Source organism: Cnephaeus nilssonii, assembly GCF_951640355.1.
Source record: "Cnephaeus nilssonii genome assembly, chromosome: 18".
Classification (NCBI taxonomy): Eukaryota; Metazoa; Chordata; class Mammalia; order Chiroptera; family Vespertilionidae; genus Cnephaeus; species Cnephaeus nilssonii.
In genome coordinates, this window is record NC_137089.1 from 5,230,840 (window position 1) to 5,253,144 (window position 22,305).

Consider the following 22,305-nt stretch of genomic DNA (forward strand, 5'->3'; position numbering starts at 1 on the left):
TTTTCCATGTGTGTGAGTTCATGCGTGCATGTGTTCTTGCGCACGCGTGTGTATATATGTATATGTGTGCATGCTTTAAAGGGTAAGGCTTTATTTTATCAACTAGAGCACGAAATTCATGCACTCTGGCAGGGGGGATCCCTCAGGGATGTCGACTGCTGGCTTAGGCCGGTTCCCCACAGTCGGACAGCATTAGCACTGCCGCCACTATGCTCACCAGCTGTGAGCCCGGCTTCTGGCTGAGCAGCGCTCCCCCTGTGGGAGCGCACTGACCACCAGGGAGCAGCTCCTTCATTGAGTGTCGGCCCCCTGGTGGTCAGTGCGCATCATAGCGACCGGTCATTCCACCGTTCAGTTGATTTGCATATTAGCCTTTTATTATATAGGATAGGATTAGTGCCATTTAATTCCTCCCTTTCAGTTATTTTCTGTAAATAAGCATCTGATATTATTATTTTGAAAGCTAACTTTACTTGCTGAAGATTGTTACATTTGAACCTGTTTTGACTTAAATATTTAATGTGTTCTGGTGTTACATAAAAATATTCACCAAGTTGTTTTTAAAAGTACATAGAAGTCAGCTTCTTCTTTTCCCATTTATTGAGCTAAAATGAACATGAATTTACAGACTTGGAAATGTAAAATAATCTAGCTGTGATGGTGCCAGTTCTGAATTGCTAGTGGGTAAAGGTAGGTTGATGCCTCAGAATCAAGGACTGCAGCATTCTGGAAATAGTCTTTGATAATTAGGACTTACTATATTAAAAATGTGAATATATTAAACTAAAGATTTTCCTTTTTATTTATAGAACAGTATGTTGAAGCAGTAGTCAAACTATGTAGCCTGGGGTTGGCAATGTTTTGAAATGGGTGTGCCAAAGTTCCATTATGGTATGTGTCATGGTGACAACTGGCCAGGGTTCTGTCTTTGGTATGTGTCACTGACCCCTTCTTCGTAGTTTATTAGTTTATTAAATATGTATCTTTAGGGATTTAGTATTAGATAGTATTCCGTGTTCTTTCTGTATAAACAACTTTTTGTTTGCTTGTTTGTTTTTGTTAATCCTCACCCCAGGATATTCTTTTTCCATTGATTGGAATGGGGGAGGGGAGAGAGAGAGGGGGGAGGGAAGGAACATCCATGTGAGAGACATTGATTGGTTGACTCCCACATGCATCTTGACTCAGCTGGGGATCGAACTGCAACCCAGGTATGTGCCCTTGACCAGAAATTAAACCCATGACTCTTTGGGTGTGTGGACTGATGGTGTAATCATTGAATCACACGACCAGGGCTCTTTTTCTTTTCTTTTTTTTAAATATATTTTATTGATTTTTTACAGAGAGGAAGGGAGAGGGATAGAGAGTTAGAAACATCGATGAGAGAGAAACATCGACCAGCTGCCTCCTGCACACCCCCTACCGGGGATGTGCCCGCAACCAATGTACATGCCCTTGACCGAAATCGAACCTGGGACCCTTCAGTCTGCAGACTGACGCTCTATCCACTGAGCCAAACCGGCTTCAGCTCTTTTTATTTTCTTAATGATATCATTTGAGGTGCAAGGATTTTGAATTTTGGTGGAATCCAGTCCTCCCTCCCTCTCTCCCTCCTTCCCTCCCTTCCTCTCCCCTCCCCCCATTCCTTCCTTCTTTCCTTCCTTTTTAAAGGATCATGCTTTTGGTGCTGTGTTTAAGAAATCTTTGCCTAACCCAGGCTCATGAGATTTACTCCCATGTGTTCTTTTAATAGTTTTGTAGTTTTAGCTCTGACATTTACATGTGTGATTTATTTTTAAAAAACTCTATATAGCATGAGGTAAATTTCTAAGTTCATCTTTTTGTGTGTGGATATCCAGTTGTCTCAGCACCATTCATTGAAATGACCCTGTTTCCCATCGAATTGTCTGGTAGCTTGTTAGTCATCAGAGGACTGGAGAGCTGTGCTTATTTCGGGGCTTTCACTCCTGTTTCATTTGTCTACAGTCTGTCCTTCTGCCAGCCCCACATGTCTTTGTCACTGTACATTTTCATGTCATATTTTGATAACACAAATAGCATTCTTCTTTTCTTTTAGAATATGTCCTCATAGTTATAAAAAATTGAAACAATAGAAAAAGTAAAAGCAAAATCATCATCTAAGTTGTTACTATTTTGGGGGACATTTTTCTAGCTTCTCTGCGCACACATGCATGTTGTATGAGCGCATACATCTCCTCACAGTTACACATAAAGACACGTCAGTATTTGCCCACGCTCATTGTTCTTGTGTTCTTTTTGAGTGAATACGTTTATTGTCAACTTTAAGAGAGGACTGATTATTTACTTTCTTCAGGCACTTCTGTAATCCTGTGAGTTTTTACTGACATAAACTTGTGAGAAGAGCAAAATTCTTTGGGTAAGAACTGTGAATGCTTTTTCGTTGCTAGCATGTTAAATGGAATTTAGTTCTCACTTCCTCTGCTGAAAGATAACTTTAAGACAAATTTTTAAATGTGTGCTTTGCGACTGGATGGCAAATTATGTGTGAAACTTTAACAAAATTAATCCCTAAATCCACTTTTAAACATTGAAAGTTTCCATAAATCTGCTCTCGAGTATTAGATTAACTTTTGGCAGTTGGGGTGAGTGTGGAGCCAGTAGATACGTGTGTGGGGTGATAGGGTTTCATTTGCAGTCAGACGGGACTGATCCCACAGGAGCTGGATGTTACCCTGTTCATAAAGTAGGATGACCTTTGCTCTTTTGCACTTTGTGAATTCAGCCTTGTAACCCTGGTGCAGACTGTTCCTGAGATACTCTCAGTGGCCATCATGGGGCTGGGACCAAACATTGAAACACTTCTCCTCTGAGAGCAGGTCAAAACCAGGAACTCCCCTGATATTCACTTTTTCTTATAGTGTGATTTTTACATGATGAACACAAGCTTTAAAATCACATTTAGAGACGCAATAGGTGTAAGAGGTCTTATTTGTAGACTAGGGGCCCGATGCACGAAATTTGTGCAAAGGGCCTCGGCCCTCACAGCCCAGGCTTTGTCCGGAAGGATGTCGGGAAGGTCGTTCGGCAGTCTAATTAGCATATATGCTTTTATTATTACAGATTATACTTAATTTAAAAAGATTGGAGCTTAATCTCCGGCATTGGGGAGCCATTAAAGGCTGTTAGTTTGGGGAGTGATACGAGTCAGGTTTTAGCAAGCCATCCTCTCGTTGGTTTAGTGGAAATTTGGTGTTTGAAAAAGGCATGCTTACATTGTGCGGGAAGCTGATTGCCCAATGAAATTATATAAATGAGGTTTTTTTGTACAAGATTTAAAATATTAAAACTTGAACTAAGAAATTTTCAGATGACAAAGAACTCTTTACAGAAAGGAAAGCAGTAAATACATGTTAATGGTAGCTAACTGGGTGGTGGGGTTTTTTCATGGATTTTTCTTCTGCTTTTTGTGGAAAATTTAGAAAAATGTTAAATAGTATATTATGTAATAAGATGTTAAAAATGAAACTCTCTTATTCTGAGTTTGGCCCTAAGTCAGTAGATGCACATTTCTATAGTGAGTTGTAAGAATACCTTGCAAATCTTGCAAAGAAAGAAGCAGAAAATGGATCTTGTGACTTCTAACACCCCATCTGTTGGTATAAAAAGATTCAGGAAGTTGGAAATTACAAGAGTTTTTGAAGTGATTTGTTGTAAATTGGGAGAGTTTTTGAACCAGTTGTTTGTGTTTCCCCTAACCCCCCTCCCTCCCATTTGAGCGCTCCCCCACAAGTGAGGGGCTCTATGGTAATGACTTGGAGAGCTTGGGGGGCACTGGGTGGATGCTGTCTCCCTCGGCCGGGGTGTAAGAAAGGCTGGCTGTCCTGGCAGCACAGCACAGCGAGGTTACTGTGTGGGGCACTGCCCATCCTCCCGAGGTTCTTTGGGGCAGGAGTACATGTTTCCCGTAGACCGGGTGAGGGCACTCTGAGGGAAGCACACAGGATCAGGGTGGTATGGGCACGGGGATGGGTTGGTGGGATGGTGGCGCTAGAGAAATAAATGACTGGATTCCCAGAGGAGATGCGTCTTTCTGCATCGCGGGAACTGTTGCAGGGAGAGATCCCCAGGGCCAGGAATTGTGGTAGTAAGAGATCCATCCCCAGGGCCGGAGTGGTGAGAGCATGCAAGGAATCCCTGAAAGCATTCCCTGACAGATGAGCTTTACACACTGGGAGCCCAGCCAGGAGAGCGCCTGTGCCCTCTAGGGACACCTGAGGTGGAAGGGGAGGTGAGGCCCCTCCTTGCTCCTAGGCTAGCCTGCCACCGCTGAGCGGGACGGGGAAGCTGGAACCTTGGATGAAAACTTCTGGTGGTTATACTAAACGGGATCTCTTAATTTCTAAACTCAGATCACTTTTATAACTTGAAAACGACCGGTGTCCTAGTCTTGCCTAAATAAAAGTTCAGGGACATTACCGTCGCCACAGAATAACTTTGAAGCACAGTGATAGGACAAAAAGTTGCCTTATGGCTACATCCCACAGATTCTGCTTGTTCAGGGTAATGGTTACAATTGTTTTTCTAATGAGAAAAATATCAATGAAAATTAATTTTTATAAGAAGAATGTGTCCATTGAGGCGTTTTGTCAAGAATAAAGTGTCATCAACTTTGGGACCAGACAGATCTGTGCTCCAGTCAGATCAACCCTTTATTAGCACTGATGTGGGCAAGTAAAGTCATTTTTGACGTTGATTTTCCTCATTTACTCTTTATAAATAGGGTAACACATGTTTTGTGTTTAGAAACATTATGGTCCATAGTAAAATGTGTGATACACAGTAGGTAGTCACAAATATTAATAGCCCTCTTCCCTCCTTATAGCAAGTGTTTTCTATAGTTTTAAATGTGTCTGACTCTCCTTAACATGTGTTTTGCTTCCTCTAAATGTATTCCTTAAAAAAACTGAGTGTTTAATGGATTCAGTATGACTACAGGATACTATCAAGGATGTAAGAAATGGTAGTTTTAGTGTAGCTAAAGATTTCACTTTAGATTTGAAATGTGAAGGATTTTCCGAAATAATGAGAAGTAGTTTAACTTGTGTTGGTGTTTAGTGAGGCGGCATAGGAATTAGCGGTCTGAAGCAAAGGTAGGCCCCCAGAGGAGACGCCTTTCATCGCTGTTCTTGGAGCAGTGTGGAATACATCAGACAAAGGAGGGCGGCATTGCAGAGAGCACGCATTGTAAGAGCGGTGTTTTAGTTCTTTATTTAACTGATAGATTTTATTTGCTTATTTACCCATCCACACTGTGTTTATTGGGATGGTTCCCCACTCATCTTGATTCGAGGTGCTTTTCGTGCTTCCTTCTGAAGGAGCATCCTTCTGTCAGCCTTGCTTTTCCTCCTGTTGGCTGACAGAGAACAGGGGAGCCACCAACACACAACACTAGCGCTTGTGCGCGGCTGAAGAGGGTGGAGGTTTAGAGCACCCTGGGCATTTCCTGTTCTTGGCGCAGGAATTGGGGCTCTGCACCAGGCGCGTCTTTTTGTGTCTTCCTCGCTGGGGGGCGCTGCAGTGTCTGTCCAGGCCTAGGCAGGGTCAGAACCGAGCAGTATGAGAGAAGCCGTGACCCTGCTCCGCAGCCTGGCGTTCCCATACTGTCCACGTAAGCTCTGAGGTGGTTTTTATTTTCAAGTAAAGGAAACTGGTGCTTAGATAATGTACTTTAAATAAGTGGAAATCTCCATTTTACAAATAACAAAACAGAAGCTCAGAGAACTTAGAAAGTGGAAACTCAACCCAGGTCTCTCTCATTCCAGAAACAATGTCAGGTTTCCCATGTATATTTACTGTTTTGCTTTCTCTTACAAACTATCACGATAATCTTTTCCTGTCTAGATGTGATTTTATCTACATTTACATGGACTATTGAAACATTTTGGATTTTCTGTATTTAAAATTTTAATGATTGGTCCTGTCTTTTCTTTTAAAATTTCATAAAATGCTTCAGATAATTCCTCTAAAGATCAGTAAGATAGTATTTTCTATATTTTGCAATTTAGTTTTGAGAAACTACTTCTTTTTTACCTTGAGCATGTTAATTGCCACAGTAAGGCTACATGCTTTTAGAGAGTGCGCTCTTTTCATCACTGCATCTCCTAGGTACCTACTTTGTTATTATATACAGAGTAGACTTTCCGATGAATATTTGGTGGTTATGCTTTTTTTACACTTATACACAGTTGGACCTATTCTGATTTCTCTGTTCTCTTCCCCTTACTATATATGTACACCAATTCCACACAATTTTAATTATTGGTGAGTAGGACTGGTCCTTCTCATTTGCTCTTCTGTTTTTTTTCCCAAAAAAATTTTTCATAGACTTGTATGTTTCCTTTCCTCAAATGGATATAGAATAACCTTTTTAAGGTCTAAAACTAAAACTCAGATACTGTACTTGTTGGAATTATATAAAAATGCACTTTTATAATGTCTGATCTGGTAACATGGTCAATAGGCTCTTTAATTCAAGTGCTTTATTCTGTTTCTAAGATGGTTTTTCAGATTGCTTTGCATATGTCAAGGGGAACTTAAACAAATTGAATTAAATTTTATCATACACCAAAGAAGGAACGGTCTGTGTTGCATAACCAGCTGGCTCTCTATACCATCATTTGAAATGCTGCAGAGCTGTCCACGTGTGACAGAGTGTTCTAAAGTCATAACTGTTACATTTTATGTTTTGCTGGAGACAAAGAATTTTTAACACTTATTTGAAGAACCTCTGGGCTTGTGAATTTTATTTTAGATGCCTGAATTATCTAATTTACATGCTATCGAATAATCCCTACTTATGACCTGACATTTGATTAAGAAGGATGATAATTATAGTGTCTTATTACTTCTTGATTTATTAAGAATTAGGATAAATAGGATTTTTCCTCTACGGTTTTGTGCAAGCGGCACCAGTTTCCCCCTCTGGTTTATGAGAGTATGAAGGTGGCCAGCCAAGCCACTTGTTTTGTTTATTTCTGAGTGGCTGCAGTCAGCCTTCGGGAAGGAAGTTTTCCTTTGGCAGAAAAAGCAAAAAGTGTTTATTCATTCCATTTGTAGTAACGTTGATCCAAGAGGAGCTTTTGAGGAAAACCAGAGTGGTTAGGTCTTGAACATAAACAGCTCCAATTCATCTCCTAACTAGTAGAGAAAAGTAAAAAATTAGGATGGTTAAATATAAATTATAGACAATGCAAAGTTCTAGAGCAGAAGTGGTAAACTGATGGTTCATTAACCAAATATAGCTCTCTGACACTCTTTTGGCTTCCTGAGAATTTAGAACATTCACTTAGTTAATAACATTTAAAAGCTGTTTACAAGTGTACCCAGCAGCAGGGCATGTTAGTGGCAGTGGCACCCTTAGATTAAGTACACACGATTGTTTGCCTTAGTTGGCAACCTGATTCCTGCCGACCCCCTATGCGGTTCACTTTGCAGTTCTTTCTAGAGGCTCTTGAACACAGAATAGGTCTAATGCTGCTAATGCAGCTGACCTTCAACTTTGAGTTAATAGGAGATAGAATAGTAGGCGTGAAGATTCCAGGTACTGAGGGTTTGAGTGGAATGGGATGTGTGAGAAAGAGAAGTTGTAGAGGAATCCAAGAATTTTATCTGAGCAGCTGGAAGGATAGAGGTCCATCAGCTGAGATGGGAGACTGCAGCCATAGGTTTGAGAGGGGAAGGTGAGTTCAGTTTTGGACATGTTAAGTTGGAGGTATCTATTAGAAATCTTAGTGGATGTACTGAGCAGGCAGTGGTATGAGAGGATGACGTTGGAGAAATGTTGAGACGGAATAAATACATTTGAGATATACTGTATATGTGATACGTAAAGCCATGGGATGAAATGAGATCACAGGGATGGGGGGGGACCTGGTCTGAGCCGGGGCATGTCAGCATTCGGGGAGTTTGAGAGGAGTTCTGCAGAGATTTGCCTCTGGCAAATAATAGGTTATTGTCATGGAATACAATCTTAATACCTGTAATAAACCTGATATTTTGCTAGTGCATTGAAACTGAAGGAACTTAAACTGTGATAGAATATAGAAATACTAGAGGCCCGATGCACAAAATTCGTGCAAGGGGCTTGGCCCTTGCAGCCCCGGCTTAGTCTGGAAGGTCGTTCTGCTGTTCGGTCTAATTAGCATGTTACCTCTTTATTATATAGGATGCCTCTTTTAATAGTTTTAAGCCCCTGTTCCAAGAATAAAAAAGAATTACTAATTTTTCCCTTGTTATCTTGTTTCATAAGCTATAATGAGAACAGTGTACTTTTCTTAGTACACTTATTAGTCTTTGAGTGTCTTAGGGTGACAACTATAGTGTTTTATCAACTATTGGTGTTTTCCAGAGTGTAATATAATGCCTTACTCTTAGGAGGTCCTCTGTAAATACTTGCTGAGTTAATCCAAGGACACACACACACACACACACACACACACACACGTAATATGTAGTTGCATTCATGAATTTTATTGTTAGTTTTAATAAAGTAAAGTTGTTTTAAAGTATAGTAATGTTTTAGACTTTCTTCCTTTTTTCTTTCTTTGAACAGGTAGAGGGACGAGGGCAGATTCACCAGCACTGGCTGAAGGTAAATATGTCTTTGGGGGAAATGATTATTCAAGTGCAAACAAACATCATGATTTAAATTAAAAACTACATTGGCTAAACATAATTTAAGAAAATGTTCTGTACATACAGTATATTGAACTGCTAAAAATGTCTTTAGGAAATAATACCCTGCAGTGTTTAGTTTCTGGCTTAGTCTAGGAAGTAGTGGGGAAATGTAAATTTAATTAGAACTTTTTTTTTTACAGCTTTCTTTTCGTAGTAGAGGTATGTGTTTTGTTTTGTAAATTCCATTTTAAGTCGTTTCAGCTATCACCAGTATGGTTGATCAGAAAAGATCTAAGCCGTAATTCTAGTATGTTTATTTACTCATTTATGAATTTATTTGGGAGAAGGGAGGACACTTTTACATACTTCTTAATGGGAATTCTACCAACTATTGGTTTTGGTCCCTTTTAAAATGGATCCTGAGTACTCAGACATTTGTAGTCCTGTAATTGATTTAATTCTAACAAGTCAATGGGTATTTGGAAGTGTAATTTTTCTACAGACTCTTTGCGTTCAAGTGAAAACAACCAGCTTAAATCTCCTCTGGTGCTCCTCCTGGTCAGAGGTAGCGGTACTTCCTTCAGAAGGTGCTGGCCTTCTCTTAGGCCCTGTGGGACTGGAGCCGCGCCTGCGCGTGGGCCGCAGTGCAGGAGCTCTCACGGTTTCTGGAACCATGACCTCTGTGGTCATCAGTGAACCCTGTGGGTCCCTCCTCAGAATAGTGAATCTGACAGTTATTTTATGGAGTAAAATACATAGATTAAAAAAGGAACCAGATAATATTGAAATAGTTAACAAATATTGAAAATACAAAATTTTGATAGATTAATATCTATGCTTCTGACATTAGAAAATAAGCTTAGGCGACAAATCTGCTAAATACTGTACTTTTAAATAGTGATGAGTTTGCAGTAATTGTAATGTAATTTGAAATTACCCTGATTTCTATGGATGACAAGTTCATAGGTATTTCTGATACCTCTTTGGTTTGTTGCCTATAATCTTGCTTGAAGGAATTGCTAACTTCCACCTAGAGGTTAGTGAGAGTTTCCCATCCAGATTCACTGGCACTGAATTCTCTTCCGGGATCCCAAATTAAGAACTCCTGTTAGTGAAAATCAGCCAGACCTTTCTTTGTCATATTTGATAAGTGCAGTTTTTTATGTTCTGTATCACTAATCTTAAAGAAGTAGCACTATACATCCATACATTAAGAAATATCCTGATGGTGTGGGCTAGAAGTTTTTGAAATAGCTTTGAAGAAACTTTTGTTTGTTGATTAATAATCACAGAAACAGCATTCTGTGGAAAATGGTGTAGAAGATGTGTTAAGCCTTGGAATTTGCCTGCTTCCGAAGAACACACATTCTAGTTTCAGGAACATGAGCTACACATGTTAACATAAAATAGTTCAAGATGCCAACAGTTAACCAGAGAAATGCCATCACTCGTTGCCATGGGAGGATGCAGGTGGTAAGTGCTCTGGTGCTTGTGTTGTGCAAATGTTGGCGAGACCGGCACGAGACTGTTAGACCAGTGGAGTCAGACTGGATCTTGGTTCCACAGTCTCAGTGCTTGAGTTCTGGCCAAGAAAGAATTCAGAGCCCAGACTCAAACTATAAGAGCAAGTTCATTTAGGAAGTCACAGAGGTAGAAGTGAGCCGTGGTAGAAATGAGCCCAGGGAACAGGTAACAAAGGCAAAGGAAGGGCCTTGGAGTTTAGGAGAGAGAAAGGTGGAGGTGATGCACCTGGGCGAAGGGGAGAGGGAGAGGGAGAGTGGCTTTTCCCTAAGGCCCGAGAGCTCTTATGGGTGGGGTGTCAGGGGACGTCCCAGGGGAGGATCTTCATCAGCTTCCCAGGTGGCAGGGCTTTCAGGTCTTGGTCTCCACTGATTGGTCTGTGGGGGTCATTAGTCCCAGCACCTGGTCCTGATGTCAGCCACTGTGGGCTTGTCAGGTGTTGCTGCTTCTCTGGGTCTGGAGCTGAAACACAACTGAGGCCTGATGTATTTGATGTGGGTCAGATCCTCATGTCCTGGGAGCTAAATGCTGAAGGGCTATTCTCTGGCCCCTTTTATGGTTCCCCACGACTAGCAAATTGCCAAGGGAGGAAAGGTCAGGGGAGGATCCAAACCTCATGACCAGCTATGATATGAAAGGTCAGGGGGTCTGAATTGCACGACCAGTGATATGCTAGGGGAGGAAAGGTTACCCTGGGGGCAAGGTCCTTTTTTCCTGGTTTTGCCTATTGATAGGCACCCTGACCTTTCCACCCTGGTGACCTTCTGTACCTGGTCCATGGTCCTTGCTCTGCTCCTGTCTGTCTAATTGCCTACCACAGAAACACACACACACACACACACAGTGTTTTTCAGTTACTTCTGCAGTAAGAACTCTACAGTGACGATGTGCCAGCCTAAGTTAGGAAGAGCCCAGAGTAGTGTCACTAAATTTGACTGTGTTCACCATCTTGTAGCTGAAAATGGCAGATCTATTGAAATTTGGTTGCTGGCAAAACAGCACTAATATTTGTTTTGAAGGGAACATTGTGGGTATCCGGCTTTTGGGTGTTTTGGTCCTATCAGTGTGATCCGACCCTGATGCCATATTTTAAAGATGTTCTCAAAAGCTGCTCTGCCAAGGTCAGTGGATTAAGCCCTACTTTCAAAAAATGAATTTGCTGCTTTTGCCCAAGTCACCAAGTTTCTCTAGTCTTCAGTTTCTTTCTTTTATAGAGAACTAGAAGCCCGGTGCACGAAATTCGTGCACGGCGGGGGGGGGGGGGGGTTGTCCCTCAGCCCAGCCTGTACCCTCTCCAATCTGGGACTCCTGCAGGGATGTCCGACTGCCCGTTTAGGCCCGATCCCACCAGGACATCCCTCTCACAATCCAGGACTGCTGGCTCCCAACTGCTTGCCTGCCTGCCTTCCTGATTGCCCCTAACCGCCTCTGCCTGCCAGCCTGATCACCCCCTAACCACTCCGCTGCCAGCCTGGTTGATGCTTAACTGCTCCCCTGCCAGCCTGTTTGCCCCCAACTTCCCTCCTCTGCCAGCCTGGTCACCCCTAACTGCCCTCTCATGCAGGGTTGATCACCTCCAACTGCCTCCCTTGCAAGCCTGGTCCCTCTCAACTGCCCTCCCTTGCAGGCCTGGTCCCTCACAACTGCCCTCCCTTGCAGGCCGGGTGCCTCCCAACTGCCCTCTCCTGCTGGCCATCTTGTAGTGGCCATCTTGTGTCCACATGAGGGCAGGATCTTTGACCACATGGGGGCAGCTATATTGTGTGTTGCAGTGATGATCAATCTGTATATTACTCTTTTATTAGATAGGATAGAGGCCTGGTGCACGGGTGGGAGCCAGCTGGTTTGCCCTGAAGGGTGTCACAGATAAGGGTGGGGGTTCCCTTGGGGTGTGGGGTGGCCTGAGCGAGGGGCCTGTGGTGGTTTGCAGGCCAGCCACGCCCCCTGGCAACCCAAGGGGAGGCCCTGGTATCTGGAATTTATTTTCCTTCTACAATTGAAACTTTGTAGCCTGGGGCGGCAGCCATTTCTGGGGCAGCAGCCATTTCTGTGGCAGTTAATTCACCTTCTACAATTGAAACTTTGTAGCCTGGGGCGGCAGCCATTTCTGGGGCGGCAGCCATTTCTGTGGCAGTTAATTCACCTTCTACAATTGAAACTTTGTAGCCTTAAGCAGGTGAGCCCGGCCAGGGTGTGCGGAAAGCTTTGCTTCCCCTGTTGCCGCCGGCAACCCTGGCCTGCTCTCTCAAGCTCCATTCTGCCGCCATTTGTTTGAATTTGTTTACCTTCTATAATTGAAACTTTGTAGCTTGAGTGGAGGCTTAGGCCTGCAACGGCTATGGAAAGCTGGCTTGCTCTGTTACCTGGGAAACCTTGCTCTCTGTGGCTGTAGCCATCTTGGATTGGGGTTAATTTGCATACTCGCTCTGATTGGCTGGTGGGCATGGCTTGGCTGGTGGGCGTGGCTTATGTAGCAGAGTGATGGTTAATTTGCATATTACCATTTTATTAGAGAGGATTGAGCTACATGCTTTCAAGTCACTTCATGAACCCTATATTCTGGGCTCAAATTTTGTATCCTTTCTCATTCCCTTCACTTCCTTCCTCGTAACTTCAGACATGTGGTGAAAATATTCACAGTAGTTAAGTGAATTGAACTTTGGTTTAAATACTGTCCTTGTGTGGAACTTTTAAAGCTATAGTTATTAGATAGCATTTAGTTCAGAAAACTTTGTGATATATGCATTCTGCATTTATTTTAATGGCTTGAAAAATCCATTTAAAATTAATAAACTCCTCTATAGGAAAACAATGGAATACCTCCTATTTTTTTGTTAATCTTAGTTTTTTTTGCCGGTGGTAAATTGGCTCTTAGTGCTGTTTAGTGAAAGGTATCAGCCTGTCCTTTGAAAATAGTCATGGAGTATGCTTTTTACATTTATGCAGGAAATCTGTCTCCACAGTCTAACTGAAGTAAAATAGTATTTTTAAAAATGATACAATGAAAACATTCAGTTATAATTACCATCTTTTCTGCAATATCAAAATGTAATGACCTCTGTTAGAGTCTTTTAAGCATAATACCAGATACTGATTTATAAATGTAGAGTTATTCAAGAACATATCTTAAAAATTATATGATTACCAAGAAGAGAAAATTTATTTTGCTTTTGTGATCTGTTTGATTATGATGAGCCTGGAGGGGTTATATTTAAGGGAATGGTTTTAATTGCAGTTCAGGAACAAGGGAAACATGTGGCAGTGACTGTATCAATTCCGTTAGGGTGCCAGGCTCAAACAGAAAGACCTGGTAGGGAAACCTTTAAGGACATTTCGTAGTACTATCTGTCATCTTTTCCTAGTCATCATTTTTTTTTCTTCTTAAAATCTCAATTTTATTTCTACTTTAGAAATTTTAATACTAGTGTTGAATTAATTTCTTTTAGGAACAATTGAAATATTATAAAACTCTTTTGGGATGAGTTTTGTGTACTTTCATTTATGACTAGGAAGCAGTATGGCAAAATGGTTAAAAGAATTGTTGGGACCCAGATTTGCCGGAGTGAATTTGAAGCAAGATGTTTAATCCTTTTTACCTTCAGGTTGCTCAGATGTAAAATGAGGATTGTAATGCTAACCAACCTCATAAAATGGTTGAGGATTTTACCAGGTAATCCTGTGTGTATACTATTTAGCATAGTATGTGGCGCACAGTAAGATCTCATTCATTGACTTTTACTTTCATTTAGTGCTTACAGCATCCAAGGCCCTCTGCCAGATGTTTTGGTTACAAAGGTGAAATTATAGTCCAACTCCAGGAAAGCTGGTTCTATGCCCTTAGTTCCTTTAGTCTCTGTTTAAAAAGGTCCTATGGTGAGTATTTCCTAAGTAACTCCTCCTAAACTTTACTCTCTTTGAGAAGCTAATCCTCACAATTTCTAGACAGGAGACAGCTTGCTTGTAATTTTGTGCATGTGTCAGTGTATGTATATAGTCTGATAGATAGATGACTTTCTTTTGACCTCAGTTTAATATATAGTAAGATATTTCAAATATTTAATAGGTTCTCAGGTGGCACAGGTATTGTTTTGTTTGGTTCTAGGAGGCCAGTGAGAACTGGTACCAATGAGGAGAAATTAACAAGTGGGCGAATTTCAGCTTAATACAAGTTTTGTGTGATTCTTGAGGGCAAGATGTATGTTAGATTAATAGTACATCATTTTATTATTGGCTGGTTTCTAAAAATTGACTTAAGTCTAAAATTTAAGTCATTTGAAAGTAGAGCACTTAATGGTGATTGCTTATAATCAAATCATATTATTTTCTAGGGAAACCATAATAAATTCTTGTGAAATGGGTAATGTTGAGTTTTGCTTGTTTTTTCCTCTTTCCGACACTCGCCATTCTGTGCACTTCTAAATTACTTACCTTGGAACTTTGTGCTAGCCCTTCTCATACCCTGCTGGGAGACATAGCAGGAAGCAGTTCTTTGCTTTCTTGTTCTAAATTTGCAACTGAGGCAGTAATTTGCATTGGTGGTTTAATTTTTAATGGCTAGAGGCATGGAAGAGCACTAATATTAGTAATCTCTGAATCATTCAAAGATGTTGCAACAGTCTGATGTAATACTATTTTATTATGGTTCACTTCTATGTAAGGGCCCCCTAGTTTACTATATTTATTGCACATGGCCAGGCATTCTAATGAGTCTTTATTTAAAATAGCTTAAATAAGATTTTTCACTTTAAAATACTAAATCTAAGTATATCCACTAGATGTCAGCATTAGGAAAGACGCAGCGTAGCATGTAGCGTCACAGCCAGCAGCTGGGAGAGATGCAGTCTAACAAGTAAACTGACCTGTGTGAAGTCACATATTTTGTGATACAGTCGGGACTAGAAGTCAAGTCTCCCAATTTCCATTGCACCGTTCATTTAGGTCACATTTCTGTAAGGCAAGTAGCTTAACTCCATATAGCTATACTAGACTAATATGTCGATCTTGACACATGCTAGGGATTCATGGGAAGGTCTTAGTGCTGCTGTGATGCTGTGCAGCTGAGCACCCAGTAATGCCCAATTCCTGCGTCTCTTCCTGTCCGTTTTGCCAAGGAAGGAGAATCAAAGGATCACTTTAATAATAGCTACACTGGTACCTGATGACAGTAGATACTGTTGGTAAGGTTGAAGTTCAGCTGATGTCTAGAATTCTCTGTGTCAGTCATATTTCAGCCAGGAAAGCAGAAACCTTGCTAGGTTTTTACAATTGGGGATTTAACATATGAATTAGTTTACATGAGGGTTGGAAGCCTGAGCAAAAAGAGGATACTGAGGTTCGAGCATGTCAGCACCTCTGACACCAAATATGTGGGATAGTCCCCGAACCCTTCTCCCCCCCCCCCCCCCCCCCCCCAGCCAGTTCTCTAGCTCTCAGGACACTAGCTGACTGTCCAGCAATTCACTCTGACTCTGACTTTGTGGCATTAGTGCTGACCCCACAGGTTCAGGGCTCAGTCCCACAACATTGCCATCCACTCCAGATGCCAATCACAAGTCCTAGACCTATGCACTTTGACCAGACAGTTGTGTATTGGGGGTTCCCGTGATTCCTTCTTAGGTTCAGGAATCTGCTATAATGGCTCCCAGAGCTCACGTCACTTCCTAGTACCGGTTTACTCTAAGGGGTTTTTATAAAGGATGCAAATGCACAGCCAGGTGGAGAAGTCCATCGGGTGAAGTCTGGAAGTGTCCTGAGCAGTTGGGTGTGCCACCCTCCTAGCATGCGGATGTGTTTACCAACCTGGACCATCTTCAAACCCTGTCACTTAGGGGTTGAAAAAATATTTTTATGGAGGTTCCATTGTGTAGGCAGGACTGATTATAAATCATTGGCCATTTGTGATCAGCTCAGTCTTCAGTCCCTCTCCCTTTCCCGGAGGTCAGGAGCTGGGGCTGAAAGCTCCTTCCCTCTAATCATGCGTTTGTCTTTCTGGTAAGGAGCCTCTATCTTGAAGCTATTTAGGGGCCTGCCAAGAGTCACCTCATTAAAACGAGAGCCTCCATCACCCAGGAAATTCCAGGGGATTAGGAGCTCTGTGTTAGGAGCTGGATTAAAGACCAAATACACAGTTCTTTTTTAGTCACTTGAGGTAACTTAGATATTAATGGTAACCACAGGAAGCAAATACCACTTCTAAAGCCAGGGGAACAAAAGGGAGGAGGAGGGTTACCCCATCAGTCTGGAAGCTCAGACCTCTGAAGGGGCTAGGCCCTGCACTGCTGCTCCAGTTCACAGGAAGCCAGAGCCTGGAGCCGTGCCTGTCTTTTGCTGACAGGAAATGCTGACGGATTTGAAAAACAGAGAGAGGGACCTTCTTTGTTCTCACCTGCCAGTCTGCTGTTAGTCCCTCCCATTGAAGGAACTTAATGAGAAGTCAGTGGACAAAGTCTAGGAACTACTCTTTACAGTCTTAGTCCCAACATCACAGAGCAGATTTAGGATAGGCTTGGGGGTGAGAGATAGTAGGAAAGTAAGCGTCACAGTCCACCTCTGACTACTCAGCATTCACTTATACATGTACAACAGTAAGGACATTTTCATGCTGCTTCTCAGAGTTCTGGTTCTTGGGTAGCTCCTGCCCAAATTGTCTAGGGGTACAGGTGGAGGAAAACCCCGGGGAATATGGAGTCCCGGAGGGGATATCACGCCTGCTTACTTTATCACATTCAGTGGAACCATGAGTGGGGAGAGAGTGGAAGTCCTGGGGGGCTCAGATTCTACTCAAGCACGCTTACCACACAAAAGTCAGAAAACAAGAGCAAGAGAAGAAGAGATCTTGGTTATGCCACTTAATGAACAAATACTTGTTGCCTACTGGTCATTGTGTTGGAACAGAAGGTACTGTTTACTTCTCTTGCTGAGAAGAAAGGGGAAAGAAGGAAGTGAAGTGGGTGTGGGAAGAAGGCTAAGGTGTGATGTGCATTGGCGGTGTAGCACTAGAGACAACAGCATATTGTCAGGTAGCTACTGCAAATTCTGTACTGGTAGACTTGCTTGAGTGGTTATCTCCATTATTCTGGTTCTCACCTCTTGGTGGTGTTAAACGTCTTACATGAAGTTAGTCCATTCAGTACCTTCAGCTGCCATGTTCCCAATGTGAGTTGCATCCCACTGTGTACGGGTATGAAGTTAATTCAGTAGGTTTTTGTACTGAATTTTACTCTGCACTCTCTGGAGATTCACTCTGTGTGCTTGTAGCAGAGGTGCACCAAATACACATTGGGCCAGTCAAGTCAATATTCAGCCAAGACCAAGGCCAAAGGCATCATAGAATAAGCTTTTCAAATACATTAATAAACCTGGGAATTTATCAAAATTTAATGACTACAGTGTTAATTTTAATAGTCAGATTTTGGACATAGTAAACATTTTTTGTTTTTACACTCCTGTTCATAGTCACTCTGCTGTTCATATGCAATATTAAATCCACCTTTGCTTTCAGAAGGTGATGTTGCAGTTTCATAGAAGTAGTTCTACAATAAGGCTTTGTTCCATATTTGGGGAAGGAGACTATTTTCAGAAGCAGATGTGCTAATGTGAGATTATTGGTATCATTTGAATTTGTTGGAGGTTTCTACTGTTTCAGCTTGTACCTGCTGCTCTATGCAATCACCTGAGATCTAGAAATGTGGAATTGGAGTTAGGTAAGTGGCTTTCTGGATAGCAAAACTGTGTGAGTTCCCACCTGCCTTTCAACTTTGCATTCACCTCCTTGCATTATTTGCTGTGTAGTGGGTTGATCAGAAGGAGCTTTCTGGCATGTGCCATGTGATATTTCTGTAATTGCTCAATTTGGCTATTTCTTCAGGTTTCAGCAGATGAATTACATTCTCTGAAAGAACCATTGCCTATTAGTAATATTTTTTGTGTTGGCATTGTTATTATCTTCGGAGTACAATATCAATACTTTAAGTGTTAAAGCAGATTTTTAACCTGTAATAGCTGCTTGGCTGACTATATGACAAAGCAATTCCAGCATCTCTTGTTTATCTGGTAGTTTGGAAGAAGAATTATGAAAATGATTCACTATATTTTTGCTCATGCAAAATATATTTTATTATAATACATTGTGTTATAGTTTCTGAAAATACAGCATAAGGGCAGATTTCCCTAATAATCAACACTTTAAAAATTCTTAATAGTTGTACACAAAGCTTATGGCCTTTACAGAAAGGGAGAGAGGGAGAGCGGCTGTCTTCATCTGTTTGGGAAGGCAGTGAGCTCTTTTTAAATTCTAAGGCCTTTTTAAAAAAAGACTTAGTTTTCAGTTGTCAGTATTTATTTTGGTCTTTCCTCTCCCCTCCTTGGAACACTCCTATAACTTTACCAAGTTTTGTTTCTTGGTGGATTTCCAATCATGCAGTTATTCAACCAACATTTGTGGCTTCCTCCAACACCCCAGGCATTGTGCTAGGACGGGGGATGGAGCACTAGACAAAACAAAGCCCCTGCCTTCTTCAGGCTCACCGGCCGGCCGTGGAGGGCGGGTACCCAAAGGAGGGACTGTGTGAGGGTGATGCCCATCCATTTGGGAAGGTGACGGTGATGGGAGAGGGGAAGAGGCAGGTGGATTGGTCAGGGAAGCCTTCCATGCGAGGTCTGGAGGAGCAGTGTGCTGGATGGAGTTCAGTAGCTTGTCATTGATGGCCTGTGGACAAAGCATTTCAAACCAGGAGAGTGGTTGTTTCTTTTTCTTTTTTTCATTGGTAAAAACTGTAATGAAGGCATTTCACACATGTGAGGATAGAGGCTAAATTGTTGGAGGTTTGAGGAGATTTTTAAAAAGCCTGTGGAGTGGTCACCTGGCAGAGTGGGAGAGGAGGTTGACGGGAGGTATGGAGCAGGATCGCTGGCCAAAACAGGATGTTCACTGAAAGTCGTGATTCCTGATGGGTGGGCCCTTTTACCCCCAGGGGATATTGGGCAGTACCTGGTGTTGGAAATGTTACTGGTTGTCACACTGGTGCTGGGGAGATGACCAGGTATCTAGTGGGTAGAATCCTGGTGCTGCTAAACAGCTTACAATTCGCAGGACAGACCCCATAGAAAAGAACTATGTGGTTCAAAGGTTAAATAGCTCCAAGTTTAAGAAATCCTGGTTTAGAATGAAGCTAGTCAATGTTGAGTTTTGCTTCCTCCTCATCCCCCAATTGGAAATATTAAGTTCTTAAACTGAACTGAAGAAAACGGATGCCAAAGGAGTGGTTCTGATTGTGCTGTGGGTGCTGAAAGAGGAATAGGGGGTGTGGCAGGAGCTAACGGGGCAGGGGTGCCACTGCCATTGATAGGTGGACAGCGAGAAGCCTCTCTGAAGAGGGGCACTTGAGAGGAGGCCTGAGGAAGGATGGAGCAGCCTGCCATGGGACTAGCCTCCAGGCAGAGGAGACAGCATTGGAAAGCCCTGGAGGTTAAAGAGGAAAGAAAGCAACCGCACCTGGTAGGAACTTTCTAGAGAGAGAGAACTAGTGTATTAACTGCAGTGCAGAGTTTTATAGTTGTGTTTCTTTTGGCTTCTGTTTTAATTACGAAAACTTCAAGTGCTTTGTGGGGAATGGTCTGCCGTAGTTAGTAAGTGCCTCTGTGAGCCCGGCAGCCGCAGACCGCCGGCCAGGAAGAGCGAGTTCCTTTCCAGATACATCGCCAGCTTTGAAACCAACATGCAGCGTAAGAACTCACTGCCACAAAATTCCACCAGAAACATCACAAACACTGGCAGTAAACTACATTTGGTTTCTGTGTATTAAACTTCTCCTTAGCTTGCTCAATGAATATCTATAATATTTAGTCTGAATCTAAGGATTATAATAAAAAGTAATCTGAAAGAAAATTCTTTAGCTTTTCCTCCTAAATTCTGATTGTAAGACTTGCAGTTTACTCTTCTAAATATATTTATCACTTACTTTGAAATAGTGCCTCTAGAATAAATCAGTAGCATTTTGGACCAAGTTGTATATAATCGGAAAGATCTTTTATATATATTGTTATTCTTTGTATCAGATTTATGTATTCATCTGAAGCTTAGAAGTTTTATTATTCAGAACTCTTTTTAGATGCAAATGACCGGAACCCGGCTCAGCTAAACAGGTAAAGGGGAAGTTGGTTGAAAGAAATGAGGGTATCTTAAAACCTGAGGAAAATCTAGCAGCTAAACAGGGAAATGCAGCTGGCACCTGGGAACTAATGGAATCACAAACCAAGGACTTGAGGACACCTTCTGGGGCTTTCTGCTTGGGGCCTCTGTTGCACTACATCCGCTGGCGTCATTCTTGTGTGACTGCCTGGCTGCTGGGGGGTGGGGTGTGTGTGCAGGAAACAAGCCTGCCGCTCCCTCCGCAGCCGCATTCCGCAGGCTCTGTGTTGGAGCAGATCCCTGGCTCTGCGGTGGCCATTCCGCAGCAGCAAGTAGATGCCAGGCTTCCTGTGCCCACCTGTCAGTTTGTGAAGTCGCTGCAGTGATGTTTACTATTGTGTACATTGTACGGATGAGGCGTGGAGAAGTCAGGAATCCTGACTCAAGTCCCAGAGCTGGGCAGTGGCAGAGTTAGGGTGTGAATCCAGGCTGTCTGACAATGGACCAGAACCAACAATCGGCCACCATATCGTATTCATTGAAATCAGCCACACTGAGGGGATGGAAGGTTTTGTTTTGTTTTTGGCTGAGGAGTTAAACAATGCAAGATTAGGATGTGGTTTTACTTTTCTTTTGTTTTCCCTTATAAAAAAAAATATATTACCGATGATAACATGATGAACTGTTTTCAGATCTTTGGGACCGCTGTTGTACTACATCTGGGGTTCCCAACCAGGGGCGATGTTGCCCCAGGGGCATTTGGCAATATCTGGAGTTATATTCAGTTGTCCCAACCTGTGTGGTGAGTTACTACTGGCCTCTAGTGTCTACAGGCCCAGGATGCTGCTGCTAAGGACCCTACAATGTGAGACAGGCCCCAGTTTTAATAGTGCTGAGGTTGTGAAACTGCTAGATACACTGGGCCATTTCAAACTTAGAGTCTATTAGGGTCGCCAAAGGAGGTATGCATGAGGCCAAAAGTGGTAAATAATTATGAATTTACGAGGTCATCTGGAAACAGATGGGCTGAACCCCAAAAAGGCGCCAGCAGCTTGGTACCAGGGAGTTAGAGATTTTAAAGGACTCTAGGCGGGCTTTTTCGGAGGGGAATTCTCTGGGCAGTCTGGATCCTGGGCAAGTCTGGAGGGGAAAGAGAATGGTCTTAGCAAATGGAATGCGGTCTAAGGAAAGGGAATGTTTGTTGTGAAATGGGCTAAAGGTCAGTTTTCCAGGGGAGAGGGTATCATTCCATTATTTGATGAGATCTACCAGTCTATTTGGATTGAAGAGGTAAGAAATGCTAGATTTTTGAGTACTTGTGGAGAGTGGATAGATCGGATCAAGTATGAAGCCAGGTGAGGGGGTTAGGGTCACATTTGGCTAGGATGCCTCGAAAGAAGGACTAAATGGTGAAGGGGAGGTAGGAAGGTGGAGCAGACGGACTTGGCTAGTTTCAGTGTTTCCCTGAGGATCACCTGTGGCGTACAAGTAAAAAGGTAAGGAAATGAATCTCTCCCTCCTCCCTCCCTCTGGCACCTGTTGATGGTCTCATAGGACTAGGTCAGTGGTCGGCAAACCACGGCTCGCGAACCACATGCGGCTCTTTGGCCCCTTGAGTGTTCTAACGCCACTTCTTCAAAATAGACTTGCCCAGGCCGAAAACCGACTTCTGTGCATGGGCCATGAAGTTTCAATCGCACTGTAGTGCGCGCTCACACGTAGTATTTTGTGGAAGAGCCACACTCAAGGGGCCAAAGAGCCATATGGGGCTTGCGAGCCATGGTTTGCCAACCACTGGACTAGGGTCATCCGTTGTATATTTGGTCTCAGTTCTTGCTAGTGAGAGAGTTTATGTATTTGGAAACAGAAATTCCATATATATTTGAAAGCTTTTAAAAATTAAAGCTGTGAAATAGTCTATTTCTAAATGGTTCCTAAAACTTACTGAATAAATTTAGTAGCCAGTTTAAAGTAATTGTTTGGATATGATTAATGAT

General features: G+C 42.4%; 1 protein-coding gene across 6 annotated transcripts in view; it reads left to right on the forward strand.

Moving 5' to 3' along the window:
- Positions 1–22,305, forward strand: part of CYRIB (CYFIP related Rac1 interactor B) — a 112,757-nt gene that overhangs the window by 60,480 nt on the left and 29,972 nt on the right. For 4 of the 6 annotated variants that reach the window (XM_079796221.1, XM_079796219.1, XM_079796225.1 and 1 more), the window contains one exon: positions 8,594–8,632. The exons of the other annotated variants lie outside the window; for them this stretch is intronic. The gene's annotated coding sequence lies outside the window, so the exon portion shown is untranslated. The remainder of the gene's footprint in view (positions 1–8,593; positions 8,633–22,305) is intronic. 6 annotated transcript variants of the gene reach the window in all.